At 39.4% G+C, this 19,962-nt stretch overlaps 1 long non-coding RNA gene across 1 annotated transcript; it reads right to left on the bottom strand.

Annotated features, from left to right (window-relative positions):
• Positions 1-2,019: 2,019 nt before the first annotated feature.
• Positions 2,020-9,682, bottom strand: LOC139675692 (uncharacterized). The gene is made up of 3 exons (XR_011698518.1): positions 9,240-9,682; positions 7,034-7,096; positions 2,020-4,528 (listed from the first exon to the last, which is right to left on the bottom strand). It is a non-coding gene; the product is annotated as an uncharacterized lncRNA (long non-coding RNA).
• Positions 9,683-19,962: the final 10,280 nt, after the last annotated feature.

Genomic DNA, 19,962 nt, shown 5'->3' with positions numbered 1-19,962 from the left:
GGGGAGAACCTACCCATCAAAGACAACATTTTCCAGTGCCCTTTGGTTTTCAGAGACAATTGTAAGACCATGCTATAGAGACATGATTTTCAGAGACCAGGCAAGCACCAAGTGGCACCTGAGGAATATGTCTTTTGTGTCCCCTGTGCTTGGCATCAGTGCTTCAGACCAACCAACAAGACAACAGAAAACCACTCTTTTTCACCGACTTAAGCAACATCGTTCTTGTTAGGTGAGGAAAACCCTGCCATGGTTTAGCTTTTGCACCAGGAGGTCCCATTAGCCAGGATACATTAGTTGCTATGACTGCACTATACTTACAAATGCACGTGCACAATAATATAGTTAAATGATGGTACAAGTGCCTACTGGGCAGTTAATGAACAGGCATTTTTGTGTGCATGGAACTTTTGAATGCTTGGGCTTGAATGCCTCCTAGACCAGTATTAAATTATCACCCCTGAGTATCTGTGCTGTACTGCCAGCTGGGAGGGGTCAGCTCTTGAGCCAATGTCCCAGATTCAGTCTGAGTCTCTGAGAGAAACTGGGCTTGGTGTGACAGCTTCCTGCAAGAACAGAGACTGCTGGGATTGTGTCAGGCTGCAGAAGCCAGACAAGTCATGTCCAGCTGAGGATCACTCACAGGCACATAGTGACCTGATTTCTCTGATCACTTCAGAGGCTGACCAGATGGCATCATCAGTGTAAGGTACTTATCCTACAGCAAATCTCTGTCCTAACCTCCCTTGTGGAGCATCAGCCTGAGAATGTGGAATTAAATCCCCCACACTTGAAGATACAGTCACTGCATTTGAAACACACAAATGAATGTTGGCACAAAGGTTGAATGACAACTTGAACAAATCCATATTCAGATACTGAACTTTTCTAGCAGAGACTCCCATCACTGAGACATAAAAAACAGAAGTAATTTTTGGGAATTCCTTCTGTGCCAATAGTCCTGCTCTAAGATCAAAAGAAAAAGCATGATGGGACAGTTATATGTTCAAAACCAAGGTAGGTTATTCAGTGGCTGCAGAAATAATCCTGAAGGGCTACTGGGAACCACAGACATATATGGGTTGGACTCAACACCCTTGCTCATGTCTTTGTTTCCCATCAGCAATTAAAAAAATGAGTCCTTCAGAGAAATTAGCTATGGTGGAGACAACAGCTCACATTTAACAAGAACTGGTTGATCTGAGGCAAAAAAAGACTGATGTGTAAGAGGGTTTTCCCCTCACCTTCAACCTGCAAGAGGAAAAAGTGCTAAGCTTTGGATAAATTCTCAGAATAAATTTCAGTAAAAGGTGTATATGCATCTGACCTGCCTCCACTGTCAGTATTTTCCTGAAGCTATTTGTGAAGGAGCAGTTAGCAACAATTTTGGACAAAACAGGATCAGGCAACAGGTCTTCAGACTTGATCCAATGAATGCCAAAGCCACCAGGAATCTTCCACTCAGCCTTTCAAGAGTTAGCTGCATATCTACACCAGGCAGTATTTATCCTTCTGCTTTTATATTTCAGTCGAGTTTATTATTTAAGATGACACTGTCAATGGAGGATTTTAGTTTTCCTCAGCAAACATTATCACATGAAGTTGCCCCTATTGTCCATAGTTTTGATAAACAGAACTTCTCCAGAGCCAGAATCCTGAATTCTTTCAGGATACTCTCGCATCAGTTGTGGGCCACACAACTGGAGGGCTAAAAAGCCAACATCAAGAGCCCACATCACACTTTTTGGGATCATATTTTGTATGAGAATACACATTCTTATTTCTTCTTACTACCCATTTAGAAAAAAAAAAAGAGATCCCCAAACCAGTCTATATGCCACCACTCCCTGTCAGCAGCGATCATTTCTCCTGCACTCCTAACAACTTACAGCCACTGTGTCAAGTAAGACAGACTGATTTGGTGGTAGCTGGTGGTATTAAGCTGTAAACAAAGTGAGGAGGCACTTGGCTCACTTAATTGACAAGGTCAGACCAGGATTCAACATCTGTTCTGTCAGGAATAGAGACACTTCAGAAACATCTTTATTGGAACTTAAAGGCTGTGCAAATGCATGCAGAAACACAACAGACAAAAAATGCATTTGTCAGGTTAGATAAGCTAAATTCACTACTTTATATAAGCATACAGCTTGTGTACTTTGAAAAGTCACTGAGCAAATATGTTTCTCCTCTGGTAATGCCAAACAAATATACATAGAAGTGAAAGGAAAACAAAAGGAGAAACAGGTGCCTATAAGTGAAACCATGATGAGATGGTAGCTCAGTTCTACCAGAGGGGGAAATGGCCTGGTAAATGAGTCAAACTCTACGGAGGAATTACTTTGAGGAGGACACACAACATCCTGATACCTTTAGATGAAGCAAAAAAACATTTGGCCAGCAGTCACAATCCATTCCTGAAATAATTTGGAAATTCCTGTTTTAATTTGTTCAGCCAAGACTAGGACCTCATACAAGTAGCATCTTTAACTTGAATAGCGCTCAACCTGGGGTTGAGGCTAGTCTGGGAAACTTTGTGAGTGAAAATACTTAAGTGCATTACATTATGTCCTGGGATCTCTCCAGAGATCCAGAATGTTTCTGTAACTGTGTTAGTGGTCTTCAGGGCTTATGTTTCTGTTATCAAAGGGAACATATTGCTTGAAGGAGGATTGGAGAGTGTGAAACACATTGGTTGGAGGGTGTAGGGCAAGGAGGAAAATCATACAGCATTTCCAGATATAAAAGAAAACAGCTTGAGCTCACATTAGACAACAAAATCTTCAAACCTGTTAGTAATGTTTTATACAGACTTGTAAACACCTGGCCATATTTTACAGAGCAAAACCCTGCTGCAAACACATTTAATACAAAAAAATCTTTTACATTTACTTGTAATTTATATTCTACAGACTCCTTCTGTGAGCTACAGAAGACAATAGAAATAAAATATGTTGGCCCCTTGACCAGCAACAGAACAATGAAACAGTTCCTTCACCAACCTCCTGATTCAGAGTTCTTTTGAGGAGGACTGGCAGCTCCTTTATCCTTGATATAAAAATGCTATGCATGGTCAACTCTTCAAAAATAGGAAGCTGAGTGTCAGATCTATCTAATCTCAAAACCAATACAAAAATAAATTAGTAACAAGCACACAGAAGACCCAGAAATGGGCTCAATTGCTCAGTACAATAGAAATATTGTCAATGAGAGCAGGACTGTGAGTAAGTGCCCATAAACTTGACCCATGAGAATTGCATTTACCTGTGTGCGTTACAACAGACCAATGACTGTTCCCATTCAACTCCCCCAGACTGCAAAGGGCACTGAAACCATTTCTATCATGCTGACAATTACCTTAAGAGAAAGAGTAGTAGTATGAGTACTGAGGGAAAAAATACTATTTGCAATTTGCCCAGCAGCAGGGAAACTTTCTACTCCTCCTCATATTCACTAGAAGGAAAACTGAATTTATGAACAACCAAGTAATTCTGTTTTAAGGACTCTCCCCCCAGGCAGAGAAATAGCAGCATATGCAGAGGACAGTTAGGAAAGGATGGAAGACATGAGTGAAGTATCAGAGGATGCTTCAGTTTCTTTGTTATTCAGCCCTTTGCACTTATTTCATGCTCCAGTAAGTTTTGTTTATTGAGTTGATCACTCAACTCAGGTGTTTTAAAAGAACAGCTGCCTTCTGGCTTCAGAAGAAGAGATGAAACCTGATTAGCTTTAACACCTTTTCAGTATGCTGTTTAATAACCACCTGATGACATTCTATAGGAAGATAAAGAAAAGGCCACTTTGATTTTCAAGTCAGATTTAGCCTCCGAAGATGTATTGAACAGCCTACTTGAATCTGGTCTGTTACCATTATTTTAGTTAGCTGCTTATCTAGTTTCTGAGCTCTTTCTAAATGATGAGATCTTTCTCATTTGTGAAAATCTACTAAGTGGATTGGAAGCACTGTGTGCAAAGGCTGCAGGAACAATCATCACGTGCCTAGCTACAAGCAAACCCCTTTGTTAATATAAATCATTCATAGAAAAGGTTAAATATACATGCATACTGATAACTAGAAACAATAGCATTAGCCCTTTACCACCTTTTAGGCAACCTTTTAGTGATTTAGCAACCTTTTCAACCAGCTCTCCTCCTCCTCTTAGTTGATGAGCTAAATCTCTGGTGTGGAGGAACATGCAACTGACACAAAGTGTGGTGGCAGCCAGACAACTTTGCTTGACTCTTTAGCTGCCAGGTTAGTATCAAAAACACAAAGGTGCCTGAGTGAAGGAATAAAGAATACTGAAGCATTTCCCAAACAAAAAGCAATATACCCTCATGTCCTGTCTGTGAAAGGAGGGCCCTCATTCAAGAGAAGCACTGTGAGATGTATTGGTGGGCAGATGCCTTTCCCCCTCCTCTCAGTCTTCTCATTTTAGCTGTGGAAGGGGTCCAGGAACAAACAAACGTGAAGGACAAGGCTTGCAGTATTTCTTTATTTCTGATGGAGTCAATTTGAAACTTACACCTGTAAAATGAAGATGGAAAAGAGAGAAAATGGAGAGATTTGTTTAACTGGGAGTGTGGAAAATGGCACAAAATTTAATACCTGAAACTTAACCATGTTTGTATGGGCAAGCTTAGATTAGCAGTGATTTTTAATACAAAGGGATGTGATTTTTTTTTTCTTTTCATTACATTGATGCAAGTTTTTTTCTTTTCATTACATTGCTGAGGGTACACACACTGAAAGTTAGGCTGCTGGTCCTGGAAGTTTCTGCAGCCAGATGGAAGTCTTCATAGACACAGGGGCAGTACTGCTGTCTCTTCAGATCTCAAATTCCACAACTGACACATTAAACAGTGTCTTCTTACTATCATCACATTCTCCATCTTTCCTGGACAGAAGTCACAGGCCAACATTGGTTTGAAACATTTGCTTTCTGGGACAGCAATTGTTTCTGATGGAAGAATGACATTCTAGGAAATGGGTGGTTTTGCTTCAAAAGAAGTAGCCAGTATGGTTAAATTAATTCCCTCCCTAAGCCACACTGAATTAGCCTCCCAGTGGCTTGGTAGCTTCCCCAAGGCACATGCCCAGCACAGAGGACAGTGCAGAGCAGTGCTGAAAAACAGTCTGTGCGCTTTGCCTGAGGATTATATAAAGCAAGTGACATCCCCCTAGAAAGGACAGCAACATGGAAGCACATGGAGCAACAATACAAAATGAAGCCAACATTGTATAGCTCCAGTGCAGAACTGCTCATGAAACAAAACACTGTTTAGCTTTGGGCAGGTGCTGCATTAGGTCCAAGCTTTTACATCTGCCTCTCAGTAAGAGTAGAAAGAGATTCAGACCAAGCATTGTGTCATATAAGCAATCTGAGGAAGTCATTTGCAGCAGGCAGGTGCACCCTGTACAGAAGCAAATAAACAGCAACTCCTGACCTAAAAAAGGTTTGATGAGAGGTAAGGACAAGGGATGGTTATGGTGAGCACATTGGAGCACTCAGAGAACCAGGGCAGAGTCTAACTGGGGGCATGCAAAGATCATAAAGTATTATTGGGTCTGCAACAGAGGAAGGCATTTCAGATTCCCTTTGTAGAGGATCTTCATGGCAAATTCACATGTTTTAACAGAGTGCTTCCTTTGTACTCCTTTCTCCCCTTCAGCATGAGACCAGCATCACTGTACTTCACCCACACGAAACACCAGCCTGCTTTCAAAGGCACATTCTCTTTGGAAGCACTTTTATCAGAGAGATTTCATGCCTCTTGCATCTAAAGAACCCTGAAACACCTGCTATTTTATCAGATAGCAGAAGGTACCTCAGACTGAAAAGTAATAGCTGTGCTCATTGCTTGAAGTCTCAGTACTGTGGAAAGGGTATGGGTTCAGGTAGGCAGCACATGTGATCCATCTCAGGCCAGGGCTGACAGGAGCCACCTCTGTGCCTCCAGCACTGTATTTCCCAGTCCTTGTGGATGGGCTGGGAACCCACTAGTGTTGTGGATCCTTTATAGCTGAAGTCCTCAGGTGCTCTACCCTGCCAATTAAATGAGAAGGAGCTCCAGGCAGCAATAAACCACTGACCCACAATAACTCTTCTATGTGTTCACTGCTCCTGATACCAGTGGGACTTTGCCTATAAAACAGCCCATGATTCAGCACTAAGAGAATGGAAATGAAGAAAAGGCATCAGTTAAATGAAAAATTGTAGAGAAATACAAGGATTTCCACCTATGTTGTCAAAAAAAAAATTCTCAGAATTCCAAATTAGTAATTTTAAGATGAAAAGATGAGAAATAGGAAATAGACTATTTTAGATCAAATTCTGTATCTTTAGAGTTTAACAGAAGTTATCAGCTAGACATTTTGGTGAATTTAGAAACACTAAGACTTAAGATGCTGTTATTCTACAGAGCATACCTAATCCTTTTATCCTATGCTTGTTCATGGTTTAGCTATATTTTTTTTCCTGGAGTCTCACTGAAACCGGGGATACTGTGAATTTTTACTTGTGCAGTCTTCAGACACATGTATTTAGGACAAATAAAATTTCAGTTAATTCTTGTTCCTGGTAGAGCTCTGTGTTCAAAAACTGAATTTTTAGGAATTTACAGAATCATACTTTGGTTGATCTCTAAAAACATGAAGATGGATGCAACTATATGTAGATAGTGATGGAATACAGCCAGGCAAAGCCACCATAATACTCCACTTTTCCACTGTTCTTATCAATGAGGAACTGTGATATGATACTCCCCTCCTTTAATCAAACTAGATCATATTTTTCTTGATTGTTTTACACTGTGAGCATTAAACAGATTATTTTCTAATCTTATTTTTTCCAATCCAAATACTCAGTAAGTTGTCTAAGAAAAAAAAGAATAATTTTTCAGTGGCACAATGACAATAATATTTACCTGGGTGGAAAAATCTGTGAAGTTTGCACATGATAAAACCTCAGTGTGCTGTGATTTATGTATAATTATTACGCAGTTAATGTAATGAAACTGTAAACCTTCTTACCTTTATGTGCTTTTTTGTTGTGCTTGGGCACTTTTGAGCAGCATAATTTTCCAACCTTCCGACCTAAGGGTGAAAAATAATACATTATAAGTAGAGACACCCCAAATAACTGTACATATCCACTAAATGTGTTAGAGTCCACAGACTTTTTAATTACTGTGTTTACCCCTGAAATCCTTGTATGGAGAGATCTGTAAAACAAAGGTTTCCCATGACTGATCTTAAGCCTGTGTACAGCTTTGTCCCTAGTGTGGAACAGGAATTTGTTCTTTTTGATCATTACTCATCAATACATCAGATATGTTGCAAAGATTTCTCTATGCTACTAAATATTACATTGGCAGGCAATACAACCAGCAAATTCCAGTCATTTTAACCTAGGGAAAAGACTCTGCATTCTTTGTATTGTTACACCACTTAATGAAAATATAAAGTATTACCAAGAGGGGAAAAAAAGAGCATCTCTGTGTCCAGATGCAGAGGAGCATAGTTTAAATTGCTTTGGGTGGACAAAGCCACAATTATTCCCTCCCTACTACACCTAAATAAGTGAGTTATTGATTGCACTTGACACATTACTTGCTGAACACAATAAAGGGAAGAGTTGACTCTGGAGCTGAGGTGGAGGAGAATGGGCAGATGTAGATTTCTCAACAACAAAATCTAACATACTCAGTGTTTCTGGAAATCCCTGTGGCACAGGTCTACAGCCAAGGTTAGTGATGGTGGGTGATCTGACATCCAAGATGTTTGAGATGTCTTGCCACCATAATTTAATTCTGATATAAGAGGTTTTGCATGAAAAGTACATTCATCTTGCACACCCAGGCATTTCTACTTTCACATCCGTGCTTACAGATAAGGAACAGTGTCCTTTGTACACTTCCTCCCCACCTTCTGACTCAGTGAAGCACCAAACCCTCAGGGTGCACATCAGCACACGGGGAACATTATCAGAGGATCTTGCATGTATTCTTTTACATTTTATTGGTATTACTCTCTCCTGTCCTTCCCAGGCAGGCTTTTGTTATGCTCCTGAAGACATATCTAGAAATTTTCCAACTCCCTTTGCACTGTTCCTTAAGTTTTCCTCAAGGAGCATTTAAAATCTGGATAAACAGAAGTACAAAAGGCAAAGGAAGCAGGAGTTCAGGTACCACTGCTCTGGCAAATAGCTCTACTGTTCAGAGCAGACTCCAGTAAATGAAAAAACTGGGCAGCTGACAACCAATTAGAAAGACAACTTCCATGTTTCTTCATGCTCATATTTACACATAAAGTGATTCTCACAAGGTTTCTAAAAATACCAGGCATGGCAAGTCTGCTGTTCCTCACCTTTGAACATTTAGCTTATTTGTTTTTTCTTATCTCATATTCATTCTCTACATCTCGTATAAAATACACACTGTGAAAACTCATGGTAGGTCTGAGAGATTTACAATATCAAACATCAAATCTGAACAGATAACTTTAGAAGTTACACCTTTCAATTTAGAAATTCCACTGAACTGTCCTCCTGCAAATGGAGAATAACATCTCCAGAGATGTGGCTACTGAGAGATGGAAAATCCTCCTTTTTTTAATATATCAGCTGCTCTGAAAATTTTGAATACTGCAAAACGGTAACTAGGTGCCACAAGGTAATACAACAAGTAAAGCATGGGATATTGGTGGCAAAAAAACCCTGACCAACAAAAAAACAAATGAAAAAACAGTCAGGACTGATTGAAGGTCAGGAGAGCTACTCTCACCTATTTCATTGTTCTATAAAGAACTTCTGATTTACTCCAGTTCTGGTGACCTGACTGAGTAATGTTCCCCTTTTTCATAAGGGTAGAAACTTTTTCCATGAACACACTTCCCACTATTCAGAAAATACATTATTTTTACATTGGCAGATGGTTATCTACTGGAAAAATATCACAGGATTTTTTTTCACAGGAGTCAGTTTCAGAACTCAAATTAAGATACAGGTTAATCATGCTGTACTACAGGCAACAGGCAGTAACAGAGGAAGCACTATGGTACAAACCAAAGCACTGAAAGTCCGTTCTGCTGTCTAAGTCCTTTCCTAAATTCAATCCTCCTTTGAAGTTGTCAAGCTCTGTTTTCTTCAATTAAAATCAACATAGAGAACAAGCATTTTATATCACATAAGGAAACAACAGGAAAAAACCAAATTGTGTTAGAAGAATATATACTGTACCTTCTGCAGCAAAGGCATTGAGGCACAAAAGACAGAAAAACAAAAAGCCACAAAGTGCCAGGAACTTCATCCTTCCAGCTAGTCACAAGATGTTTTCAAGGAGTCTGAAGAAGTGTTCTGGTCTCCTTCAGCACAACCATACCTTTTTATAAGGCAGAGGGAAAGGAATGCTCTGTTGGGAATGGGTGGAGATTTGGCCTTTGTATTCATTTCAACAAGTGAAAAGAAACAGCACTTCCTATCAGGTGAAGCAGTTTACTCAAAATCAGACAGCAGTTCGCTGCATAGAGCTTACTACCAGTTAAACAGGAGCAGCTGGCTTGGAGTATTAGAGAATACAGGGATGCTCCGATGTAGTGCTTGTCCTGTGCTTCCCAGCAGACTCTTTAGGTGACCTAGTGTGCTCCTCTGCATGCTTGAAAAGGCAGAGAGCACAGGTGAAATGAATCTGTAGAGACAGTGAACTGGGCCTGAAAAGGCAAACAAAACCCAGAGTGTTCTAATCAAAGCAATTGCCAGTGCATTGTCAACATAATAAACAAGACAGCTATTTAAGCAGCAGATTTCTGAGTTTATTATTAACTTCTCAGTATCTATTATATCTAGATAATTAAGTTATAGGGATTCCAGCTAACAATCAAGATTAAGAAGTCATCAAATTGAATATAGTATCAGGGTTCACAGAATGTGCTTTACAAAAAAAAAAAAGCCTTCAAGCAGGGATCAACTGCAGAGCTGAGTCTCTTAGACAAAGGCAAAAGTTCAGGTTTGGCAGCATCTGATTCTTACAGCTTAATCTGATAAGATTTGGGTTTCAAACAACATATGCTATGAGCTACGTAGCCTTAAAAGGTGGAAGCAGTATCTGAAAGCCACCCAGAATGTGGAATTACAGTAGGACAAAAAGGCTTCACTCTGGTGTACAAACACGGCCCCTCCAGTTTCAAAGGGTTCATATTTCAGTTTTGTGATTTGGTTTGTTTCTTGCACTAGATCAGCAGCCTTCCAAATTGTGCCACCTCTTTATGTACCAAATTTAGCCTCTAGAACTTATTTCTACATTCCTATCTAGCAATATCCAAATATTGTGATAGTATCTTCAAAGTGCTTTATGAAAGCCCTGCCTCACCACCGTCACTCCTCAATTGTTCAGACTGTAGGAAGGCTTTTAGTTCACATCACTGTTAAGTGTCTCAGGGAGGACTTTTACACTTCAGTTAATGCAGAGAAAAATGAATGGAACAGAGCAGTGATGTTGTTTGTTTTTATGATCTCAGGCTTCTTTTAAATATTGAAACATAGGGATTTGAGCCCTCATCTTGTACTTTTAAAATCAACATTTTTGCTGGTTAACAGCCAATCAATACTTTCACTTGTAGAGAAATACTATATTCCCCTTTAAAAGGAAAATAGTCATTAGTATTACCCAACCAGATTTTGTCAGTTGTTTGATTAAAAAAATAGCTACATAAAATAGATAAACTAGAACTAGTTAAATAAACTGGAAGCATAATACTCGGTAATGAAATTAAATAGACTTGCAGTGATATTAACTGAATAAAATTTAAAGCTTCAGTGCACCAATAGAAACACTACATTGCTTTGGATTATCTCTAAATGGAGAAGAAAGTCTGGCCCAGAGAGCTTTGAGCACAGGATGAAACCTAAGCTGGTAACAGCAGAACCTCTTCAGCTTGGCTTTCCTGAAATAATCTCTTCTATTCCATCACCAAAACTTTACACTTTAGCAGACCAAGGCTGTTAACCTACCCCAAGATCTAAATTCTCAGTTTTTTAGGCTGATACTCCAGTAAAGATGTGATAGTTACCCCCTAATTCCTGTACTACCTGAGAGCAAACCTGGGGATGAGAGGGGCGCATGGGGAAGAAAACAAGGTTTTTAGACAGGACATGTGACTTTACAAGCTATTTTAATTCCTTCACATATTAAGTAAAATAGAAGAAATGCAGGCTGGATGGTAATTCACTGTCAGCAAAGCTACTACAAAACACAAGTAAAGGTACAGGCAGGCAAGCTGTGCTGAATGATTAGTACAGCCCTTGAAGTCCTCTTCTTACTAGCAACTAAAAAGGACAGACAGAAGAGAGCCTTCTGCTGGTTTTGTTACATATTTTCTTTCAATAACCAGTGAGAGATTTTAAGCAATGCACAGATAGGGGAGAATAAGGAGACATGATCTTTCTCAAGAAAAAAAAGAGGTAAACCCCAGCTGAAACTGTGTGTAAAACAGAGCTGGGAAATTCCATGGGCTACTCAGCCTACTCACAAAGGTCTGCAGAAGATCTCAAATGTTGATAAGGCACATGAAAGGGTTGGGTAGGAGAATCATTTTTCTACAACATTCAATCAGACTGTCTGAGTAGTGGTAGCACTGCAGCAAGTATCTTATCTCCACTATGCTTTCTGAGAAAGTTCTAGGCAAGAACATACACATGATGACACTAAACAACACAGAACAATAATTATCATTGCAAAGGGTGTCTAGATATAAGCAGTTAATAGAGATTCTCAGTATGTCTGTGATAATTAAGATAGCAAAAACCAATATATGTCTATTTCCACAGAACTCAATCCACTGCACTTAGAAATCTTGAATCAAACATCACTTAAATCTTCAAGTCTGTAATTGTTCTACATATTTTAGCAATAAAAAAATTAACATGACCAAACTTCAGGATATCAAAAAGGCAGCCTTTTTCTACCAAGTTGATTCTAAGACAAATTCTCCATTATGTGGGGTTTGGGTGTTCCTTTACTGACAAGTCAACTTTGTGGCTTCACATAACCGTGTATAGGTAGCAAGCATGTATACAGAATGTTTTAATGGGAACCCAGAACTAAAAACCTGGTTTGTAATGAAATTCATGGTCTCTCCAGTATTAAAGGGTTACAGCTTTCATGTAAAAATTTTTTACTAATTCTGACCATTTTTAAGCTTTTTACTCTCAAACCCAATTTTAATTACATTGATTTTAAGGTGGTTATTTCTGAAACTAACAGTCAAGGTCTGTTAACAGAGAAGCATGAGAAAAGAAATACCATTTCCCTTCCCCTCCAAGAATGACTCTGTTGGTATTATTACATCCTCACTGATAACAGGAAAAAAATAAAAATCACAACACTGAGGGCATCTTAGCTATGCCTCTTGAAATGTCAGCTGCCTCGCCCAACTGGCTTTCTTCTTTAAACAAAATGTGAAGTAGAAATTAAAATAAAATCTCATAAAAGGCACTTATGAACTGAAACATTTTAAGAATTTACACCTGTGCTACTTTTGACTGGGATACGGTTCATTTTCTTCCTACTAGGTGGCACAGGGTTATGTTTTGGATTTGTGCTGGAAGCAGTGTTGATAACACAGAGATGTTTTTGTTTTTGCTAAGCAGAGCTTACAGAGCCAAGGCCTTTACTGCTCACTGCACCCCACCAGCAAGGAGGCTGGGGGTGCACAAGGAGTTGGGAGGGGACACAGCCAGGACTGCTGATCCAAGAGACATCCCATACCAGAAGACATCGTGCTCAGCAATATAAAAAGCTGGGAAGAAGGTAAGGGGGAACAATTGGAATGGTGGCGTTTGTCTTCCCAGGTCACTGCTACACTGGAAGAGCCTCGCTTTCCTGGGGATGGTTGGACACCTCCCTGCCCATGGGAAGTGGTGAATGAATTTTCTGTTTTGCTTTGCTTAGGCACATGGCTTTTGCTTTCCCTGTTAAACTGTCTTTACCTCCACCAATGGCTTTTCTCACTTTTACCTTTCTGATTCTCTTCCCCATCCCAGTGGGGGAAAGTGAGTGAACAGCTGTGTGGGGCTTAGCTACCAGCTGGGGTTAAACCACAATACCCAAAATATTTTCCATGTCTTTTTAACATTGACTAGAACCATCACTTTCTTTCCCCCTGTGCATGATATGAAATAAAAAATTAATACAGAAGAGAAGGATAACCAGGTAAGATGGGAGATGACATGCATAACAGAACCTCATCCCATGATGGCTACTGGCATTTCCAAATACGCTCATTTAAACAAAAAAGTGCTGGAATGTTAAATGCTCTACAGATGCAGCCAATACCTACTTCAAAAAACAAAATACCTTTCATCTGAAGTATTTGCTACATAGTATTGGCAACAGATGTGTCTACAAAGACACATTTTTATAAATATACATATCTGCATTGTAGCTTTACCCAAGCACGAGAGCAGCATGTACTGCCTACATGCCCCACTGTTTTCTACTAGAAGAGGCAGGCTGCTACTTGGTGTCCTGTGTTGAACAATCCAAGCCTTCCAGCTATGATGGGAAATGAGGTAAACTTGTACACTCATTACTGCACACCCAAAACCCCCACAGAGGAGCTTGACAGGCACAAGAACAGGTGTCCATTTTTTCAAGGAGACCATCTCTTTGAGAGCTTGTGCTGGCTTGTTGTCAGGCTGCTCTTGGAATGCAAACAGAAAACTTGGACATTTTCTATGACTAAAATCCTGTATAGATTTATCAACAGAACTTATTGGGGTGACAATACTGTAAACAATTTATTTTTCATCAATTGGGAGGTCTAATTGCAAACCTTGAGAGACTCTTTTGAATAGGTATTAGGGTCCATGCAGTATGTCTTGCTTAGCAGTTTTGGGAGGAAATACAGTTGAGAGCTGAGGGGTTTTTTTCTCTTAAAACTTTCAGAAGGAATTTAGGTGCTTCATATCTTAAATTTCAGATTGTAAAAGCTGATCAACACTGGGATTAGACCTTCTAATTCTCAATGCCCTGTTTCATGTTCCTGTAAATTTTGTTACAGGAAATGTTAAGCAAATTGAAAATGGAAGACTAGAAGCAACGAACCAGTATCATCTTCAGACTTGCTCAGAAAGAAGAGTCTTTAATGACCAAGGTCACAGAATATATAAAATAGTAGGACAGAACCGTGTCAAGGGAGTGACTGGTGACAGGAGATGGAATGAAAACCCAGATTACTATGTAGCTTGCTAACCTGAGACTTTAGAGTCTGTCAGTTGGAAGTTTGAGGCATTTGTACAATAGTCTTCGTTAAGTCATTAATTTTATTAAAGGATCGGCAGCTGTTGTATGTCTTTGCTGTTGAACAAAGCTGTTGCTGCTGTCCCAGGTGAGGTGGGAAGGAAATTGAGCATGGAGGTATTTCTGAATCATCCAGGGAAATGAGGGATGCATCCTGAGATTTGTATTATGTCCACATTAATACTTCCTGTTAAAAAGATGTCTCTCAAAATCTTGAAGAAAGTCGTTTGAGTTCTTAACATTTAACTCTGGCATGATCCAGACTGTGCTTTTCACATTTGCTAAAAAGAAACTAATAAACTCTTGAATTTGCAATCTTCATAGACTCATTACTTCGGGAGGTGGTATGCTAATATAAGATTCATTAATATTTTTTTAAAGGTCACACCATTCTAAGAAGAATCTTCATTTTGTATATGAAAATTTCTTCTAAGCAGGTTGAAGCAGCTGTTTGTGACATAAGGAAAATGAAACAGTTGGAGCAAATGGCCTTATTAAATTTAAAGATAAATGGAACTAACTTTCAACCTGCAAGAAGGCAAGGAGCATTAAGAACTTGCAGGATACAAAGTTAATTCACCATAGACAAGTTAGGGTGAACCAGTGTAGCATGTGCTGGCCTCTGTTTTTGAAGGAGAAAGGAACATAGTGTAGAAACTGCAGGCTGTAGTTGCAGTCACCATATCAGAGGCAATGTCTGGGATAACTAAGACCAGGAGGAAGAGCAAGGCTAAGGTTATAATTTCTCCTAGCAGTTTATGGTGAGCTGATAATCACTTGAGACTGTTCTGGAGCAGAGTTTAAAACATTTTTGACACAGTTTTTTCAGCAAGTATCCTGCCACTCCTCAGCTTTGCCCTGCAGGTGAAGCCTCTGCAATCCTGCCAGCTGGTGTGTCTGAGTCTCGTGTGTGCTGTTTATGGTCTCTGAGGTCTGCGTGTTCACTTATCTCTTCACAGGTCACTCTTCTGGATAACTCTTTTAAGGTGGAATTTTTACCTCTGTTTTGCTTGGTTTTAGCTTTCCTCCTGCAGGCAATGTGGTGGAGATGGAACAAATGCTTTTCCTTTCCCCATTTTCTTAACATGTTCTCTCTCTAGGCTTTCTCTTTCTAGCCTTAGAGGTGACTGGTTTACCTGGTAGGCATCTAAACAGCACACTGAAACAAGGCAGGGTTCAGTACACAAACATTTACATTGGATGCACTGCTCCATGTGTATGCGTGATGGAAACATTCTCTTCTAGTGGTAGTCCAGTCCTCTAGTTCAAGCAAGATGTTATTTAAGAGACTGTGACAGGTAATCTGCCAGAGCTCACACCTCTATGAGAGGGTGATGAGAGGAGCTGTGCCAACTTCTCTTTATGGAGGCAGATCTGTTCCCACTACGTGTCACTTCTTCCCCCAGAGCAGGGACAAAACAGGCATTTAAACAGGGTTATCCCTCTTGCAATTTACCATGGCTCTAAAAGATTCATCCTTGTTTCACTCAGCACTTTTTTGCTTTATCTTTCAGAAAGATCATAGAAGACTATGAAGACTGTTGGTCTTTTATACAAAATGACTAGTCTGGTTGCCCAATGCTTATTCCAGAAAACTTTACTAACAGGAAATGAAGTGGTACAATGACAAATGTCTGGGCAAGCATGTCAGCCTTTTTCCTGAATAGATAAGGTGTTTAATTCAGCTGGCAAGCCTCCAAAACAGAAAACACTGTGCAGCTGTTAGCCTCTAGGGCTTTTGGAAAGATTTAATGATTGATCTGCATATTGATCTCTTTCTTAAACATGCATTAAACCCTATCTCTGCTTTCTGACAGGAGGTGGTTGCAGGGATAGCAGTGATTTTTGTCCCGAGTGGCTAGAGATGCCGTTATTGGCCACTGTCACCCCTTCCTGGTTCTTCTGTATGTTGTGGATATGCTGATCATTTAATACAATGGAAATTCGTTGGTAATATTAAGTCCAAAATTTGAACTAAGCTAGTTAGAGGCTAAAACTATTTGCATTTCTATACTGGTATGAATTTAAACTTTTCTCCTTCCTGCCACCTCCTAGAGATGCCTTTGAGAAGAATGTTCTACCCTTGATTTAGTGTCCACTGCTTGTGACAGCTTGCTAAAATCTCATGATCCACTTCACTGGGCACCATTTCAATGCAGTGAATAGTCTGGCCCCGGAAAGCTTTTATGGTCACCTCAGTTGTATTTATGTGACTAGGAAGGAGTGGAAATAAAAACACATACTTCGTAAGCAATGGTTTCACTTTTAGCTAGAAACGTAATGAGAGAGAAGTGAAGCTGTTAGGAGCCCAAGTTTTGTCTGAATCCATCTTGGTAAGAGACATAAATAACAGGAGAGTGAGATTTTTGCATTTCAGCTTAGCTTTTTTCTTCTCATCCCCTTGCAACTCAAATGTAATTTGCAAACATAGGTGGAATTTTGTTTTCTTACACTGTCTTGGGTGAGAGAAAGAATCTGCTAAGTTACTCTTCCTCTCACAAGTTCTTCAGAAGTTCTGAAGCAATGTAGTGCTACAAGACATGTAGTTTGTGTTTGGTTTTGCAGTTTGTTGTTTGATTGTTTTAACTTGCGTCGTATTTTTCTTAGAAAACGTGGTGATGAATGAGGATGTATTGGACTACTTAGGAGGAAAAAAATGATCTTTATGTCTGGATGGACCACCACTAGTCAGGAATAAGGTGAATTGGTAGTGACAGTAGGTGTGTGACATCTTGAGTCCAGTCTAGGTGGGATGATGCAGTGATTTCAGGCTCAGTAAAGAAAGATCTGCAATTCAAAGCCCTTGTCATTTACAGATTATCATACCTCTGCTATCTCACTACTGCAGTGGTGGTGAGTTAGTGTCCAGGAAATCTGGTACTTCCATAGGATACGCAGACCACCATGTAATTGATAAAAATGTATAGCTTATATTTTTCATGGAAGTTATGTTTAATCTTGGATTTTCCAGTTAAAAACCTAAATTCTTTCCCTGATAGTAGTCAGAATTTTTTCCCTTCCCTGTCCCACTTAAATTTCTTGTTTACTAACTTTCCGTGAAGATGATGTCATGCTTTTTTCTCTAAATAAGAAACTGTAGTAACTAAAAATCCAGTTTCAGCCATTCTTTCTGGTGTCATGACCACTAGCAAGAAGTGAGAATACACAATGTACATAATGTATTACAAGATTGCTCGTTCATACAAAAAATCAAGCAACATTCCCTTTTAGTCAAAGCTTAGCTCCTATGTGCAAGTTCACAAAATAAATGCCTTACTGCAGTACTATAGATTTGTTCAGAAGCTTAATGATGTTTGCAAGAACAAAACACATGGTACCAAAACTAAGGGAAGGAACTGATGATGACACTTATCCATCTGGACCTGTTCCTATTCATCACTGGCAAAGGAGAGGTTGTTAGATCTAAAAGACATCACTCTCAGACATGTTAAGTAGCGTGAACGAGACATTTGTGTTTCTAGAGTGTGTATGTTCTGTGTGATGTGTTCAGAGGCCGTTCTTTCTTGGTAAAATGGGAGCGGGCAAGCACTGGGTTAGTGCCCATCTCAGACCTTGTGCCAGGGGAAGTTATGAGTCTTTGCAGCAGCTGCCCTTCCAGTTCCAGATTACAGGTTTGAACAGCATCCTCACTACAGGTTGCTACAGACTGATGTACTGTTTTCTGCGTTGCAAGAGCCTGTCCCTACTTCATTACAATGACTAAAGGTCACCAAGATGGTTGAACACTGAAACAGAAATCCAACTTTTACTTAAACACTGTGTAGAGGGGTTATTTAAATGCATTCCCCTTTTTTTTCCAAATGTTCCATTTCAAAATTTGAGGTGAACTTAGAGGAACCATTTCTAAATTTTAAGTTCAAAAATAGGCTGCACCACTAAGTTGTTTTCAAATATCGAAAACATAGAAGATTGTTCTGCTCTTTAATGACAGCAGGAATACAGAGGAAACATCTTCATCTTTTGAGACCAATTCAAGTTGCATAAAGACACGAGGCATCCAAGGTTACTGTGTTATCGGTGAACTTCTCTACAGGTTTCAAGATCAGTGCACATCACCTCACCACTGCCAGCTGCATTAGACCTGGGGCAAGCTGGATGAAAATTTCAAAGTTAATGATATTAAGTATTTCTGTAAGGAGAGATATAAATTTCATCTTGTATTCTGCTGTGTAAACTGAAAATATGGGTGTCAGTCAGATCTGGCTGTACCTATATTAGTTGACTGTCAAAATCACTTTCTTAGGAAAACACCTGATTTATAAAGTTGAAGTAAATGATAAAAAATTATGCAGATGCTTATTTAGATCATGATTTAAAGCAGAACTACTTGAAATATGAAAATCTTTAGAAACCAGCTATAATCAATATTTAGGATCAGATTTCAATTGAATTGCAGGCTAAACATAATGTTTACGTCTTTAATGTTCTTTGGCACAGATAATAAGGAATTCCTGTAAAAGGTGGAGAATTTTTAGCCAACCTGTTTACCTATTGAGTCATGACTGGACCTGCCAAAACTCCCACAGAGTTTTATGGTTTTAAGTAAGTGGTGCCAGTTGTCATTTAACAATACAGAAGCTCTGGCTGTAGCAATGGTTTTAGATTTTCATCTCCCAACAAATTGGAGCTGCCTTAACTAGGATAGATCTTAATTTTTGACTTAGAACTACAAGTGTAAAGGAACAGCTCTTAATCTTGTTTTTTCCTTTTAGGAGATCCACAGTAGGCACCAGACCACAAATACTTAGTGCTGTGATCTTATTCACAGAAGTCAAGTGACACCTTTTCAGAAGACTGAGCACAAGAGAATGGTCATGCTTCTTCAGGAACTATTTGACCTGGCTTTTCTCAAAAGGTTGTTAGACCTTCCTGATGGTCTCACCTTCCATGCAAACACCTCCTGTAAGTAGTGTGTTGTGTTCTACACCTCACTATTTCAAACAGTCCAGGATGCCTCTCTTAGTTCAGTCAACCTCTAAAGCTTTATCCTCAGAATCTAGACAAAAGGCGTTTTGCTCAAATTTGCTTTGATTACAGGTACAAAAGAATTTTAAAGACGGCTCCCTGTAGATTTTAGAATTTGAGGACAAGCACACTGCTGTGTTCAGCTAGAGCAACAGTATACAGAAATTGCTTAAGAATATAAAATTGCTTTAAAAGATAAACCCCTCCAAACATGCTACTTACAATTGACATGATCAGAGATTTCTTCCTCCTAAGTACTACAGATTTTCCGTCATCTGTAATAGTGCCAGGAACTAGACTGGGCTGTGTAATCTTTGGCCACAAAGGAGGCTGCAGCAAGGTTCTTCACAATCCACTCTCTTCCCTCTGTTTGAAGAGTCTAAAAATGCTACTTGTATGACAGACATAAATACAGCACTGGGCACAATCAGTGGCCAAGAGGTTATACCAACAGAATCACTTGAAACATGTGTAGATGAGCATCTTCCACCCAGTAACATCTCCAAGAGATGCCAGCCAGTGTAACTGAGAATCTTTGCTCCTTTTTTACAGACAAATGCACACTCTCTTACAAAGGAAAGTGTTATCATAACCAAAAATAATATTTACAGTACTCTCCCCCAAGTTATTAGTGCAGGGATATTAAAATACTTGACAACAAAGGGAAAGTGAGAGTAG

This window comes from Pithys albifrons, chromosome 9, assembly GCF_047495875.1.
Source record: "Pithys albifrons albifrons isolate INPA30051 chromosome 9, PitAlb_v1, whole genome shotgun sequence".
NCBI lineage: Eukaryota > Metazoa > Chordata > Aves > Passeriformes > Thamnophilidae > Pithys > Pithys albifrons.
Note: the sequence above shows the minus strand (reverse complement) of the source record. Positions and strands in the feature narration are given on the sequence as shown.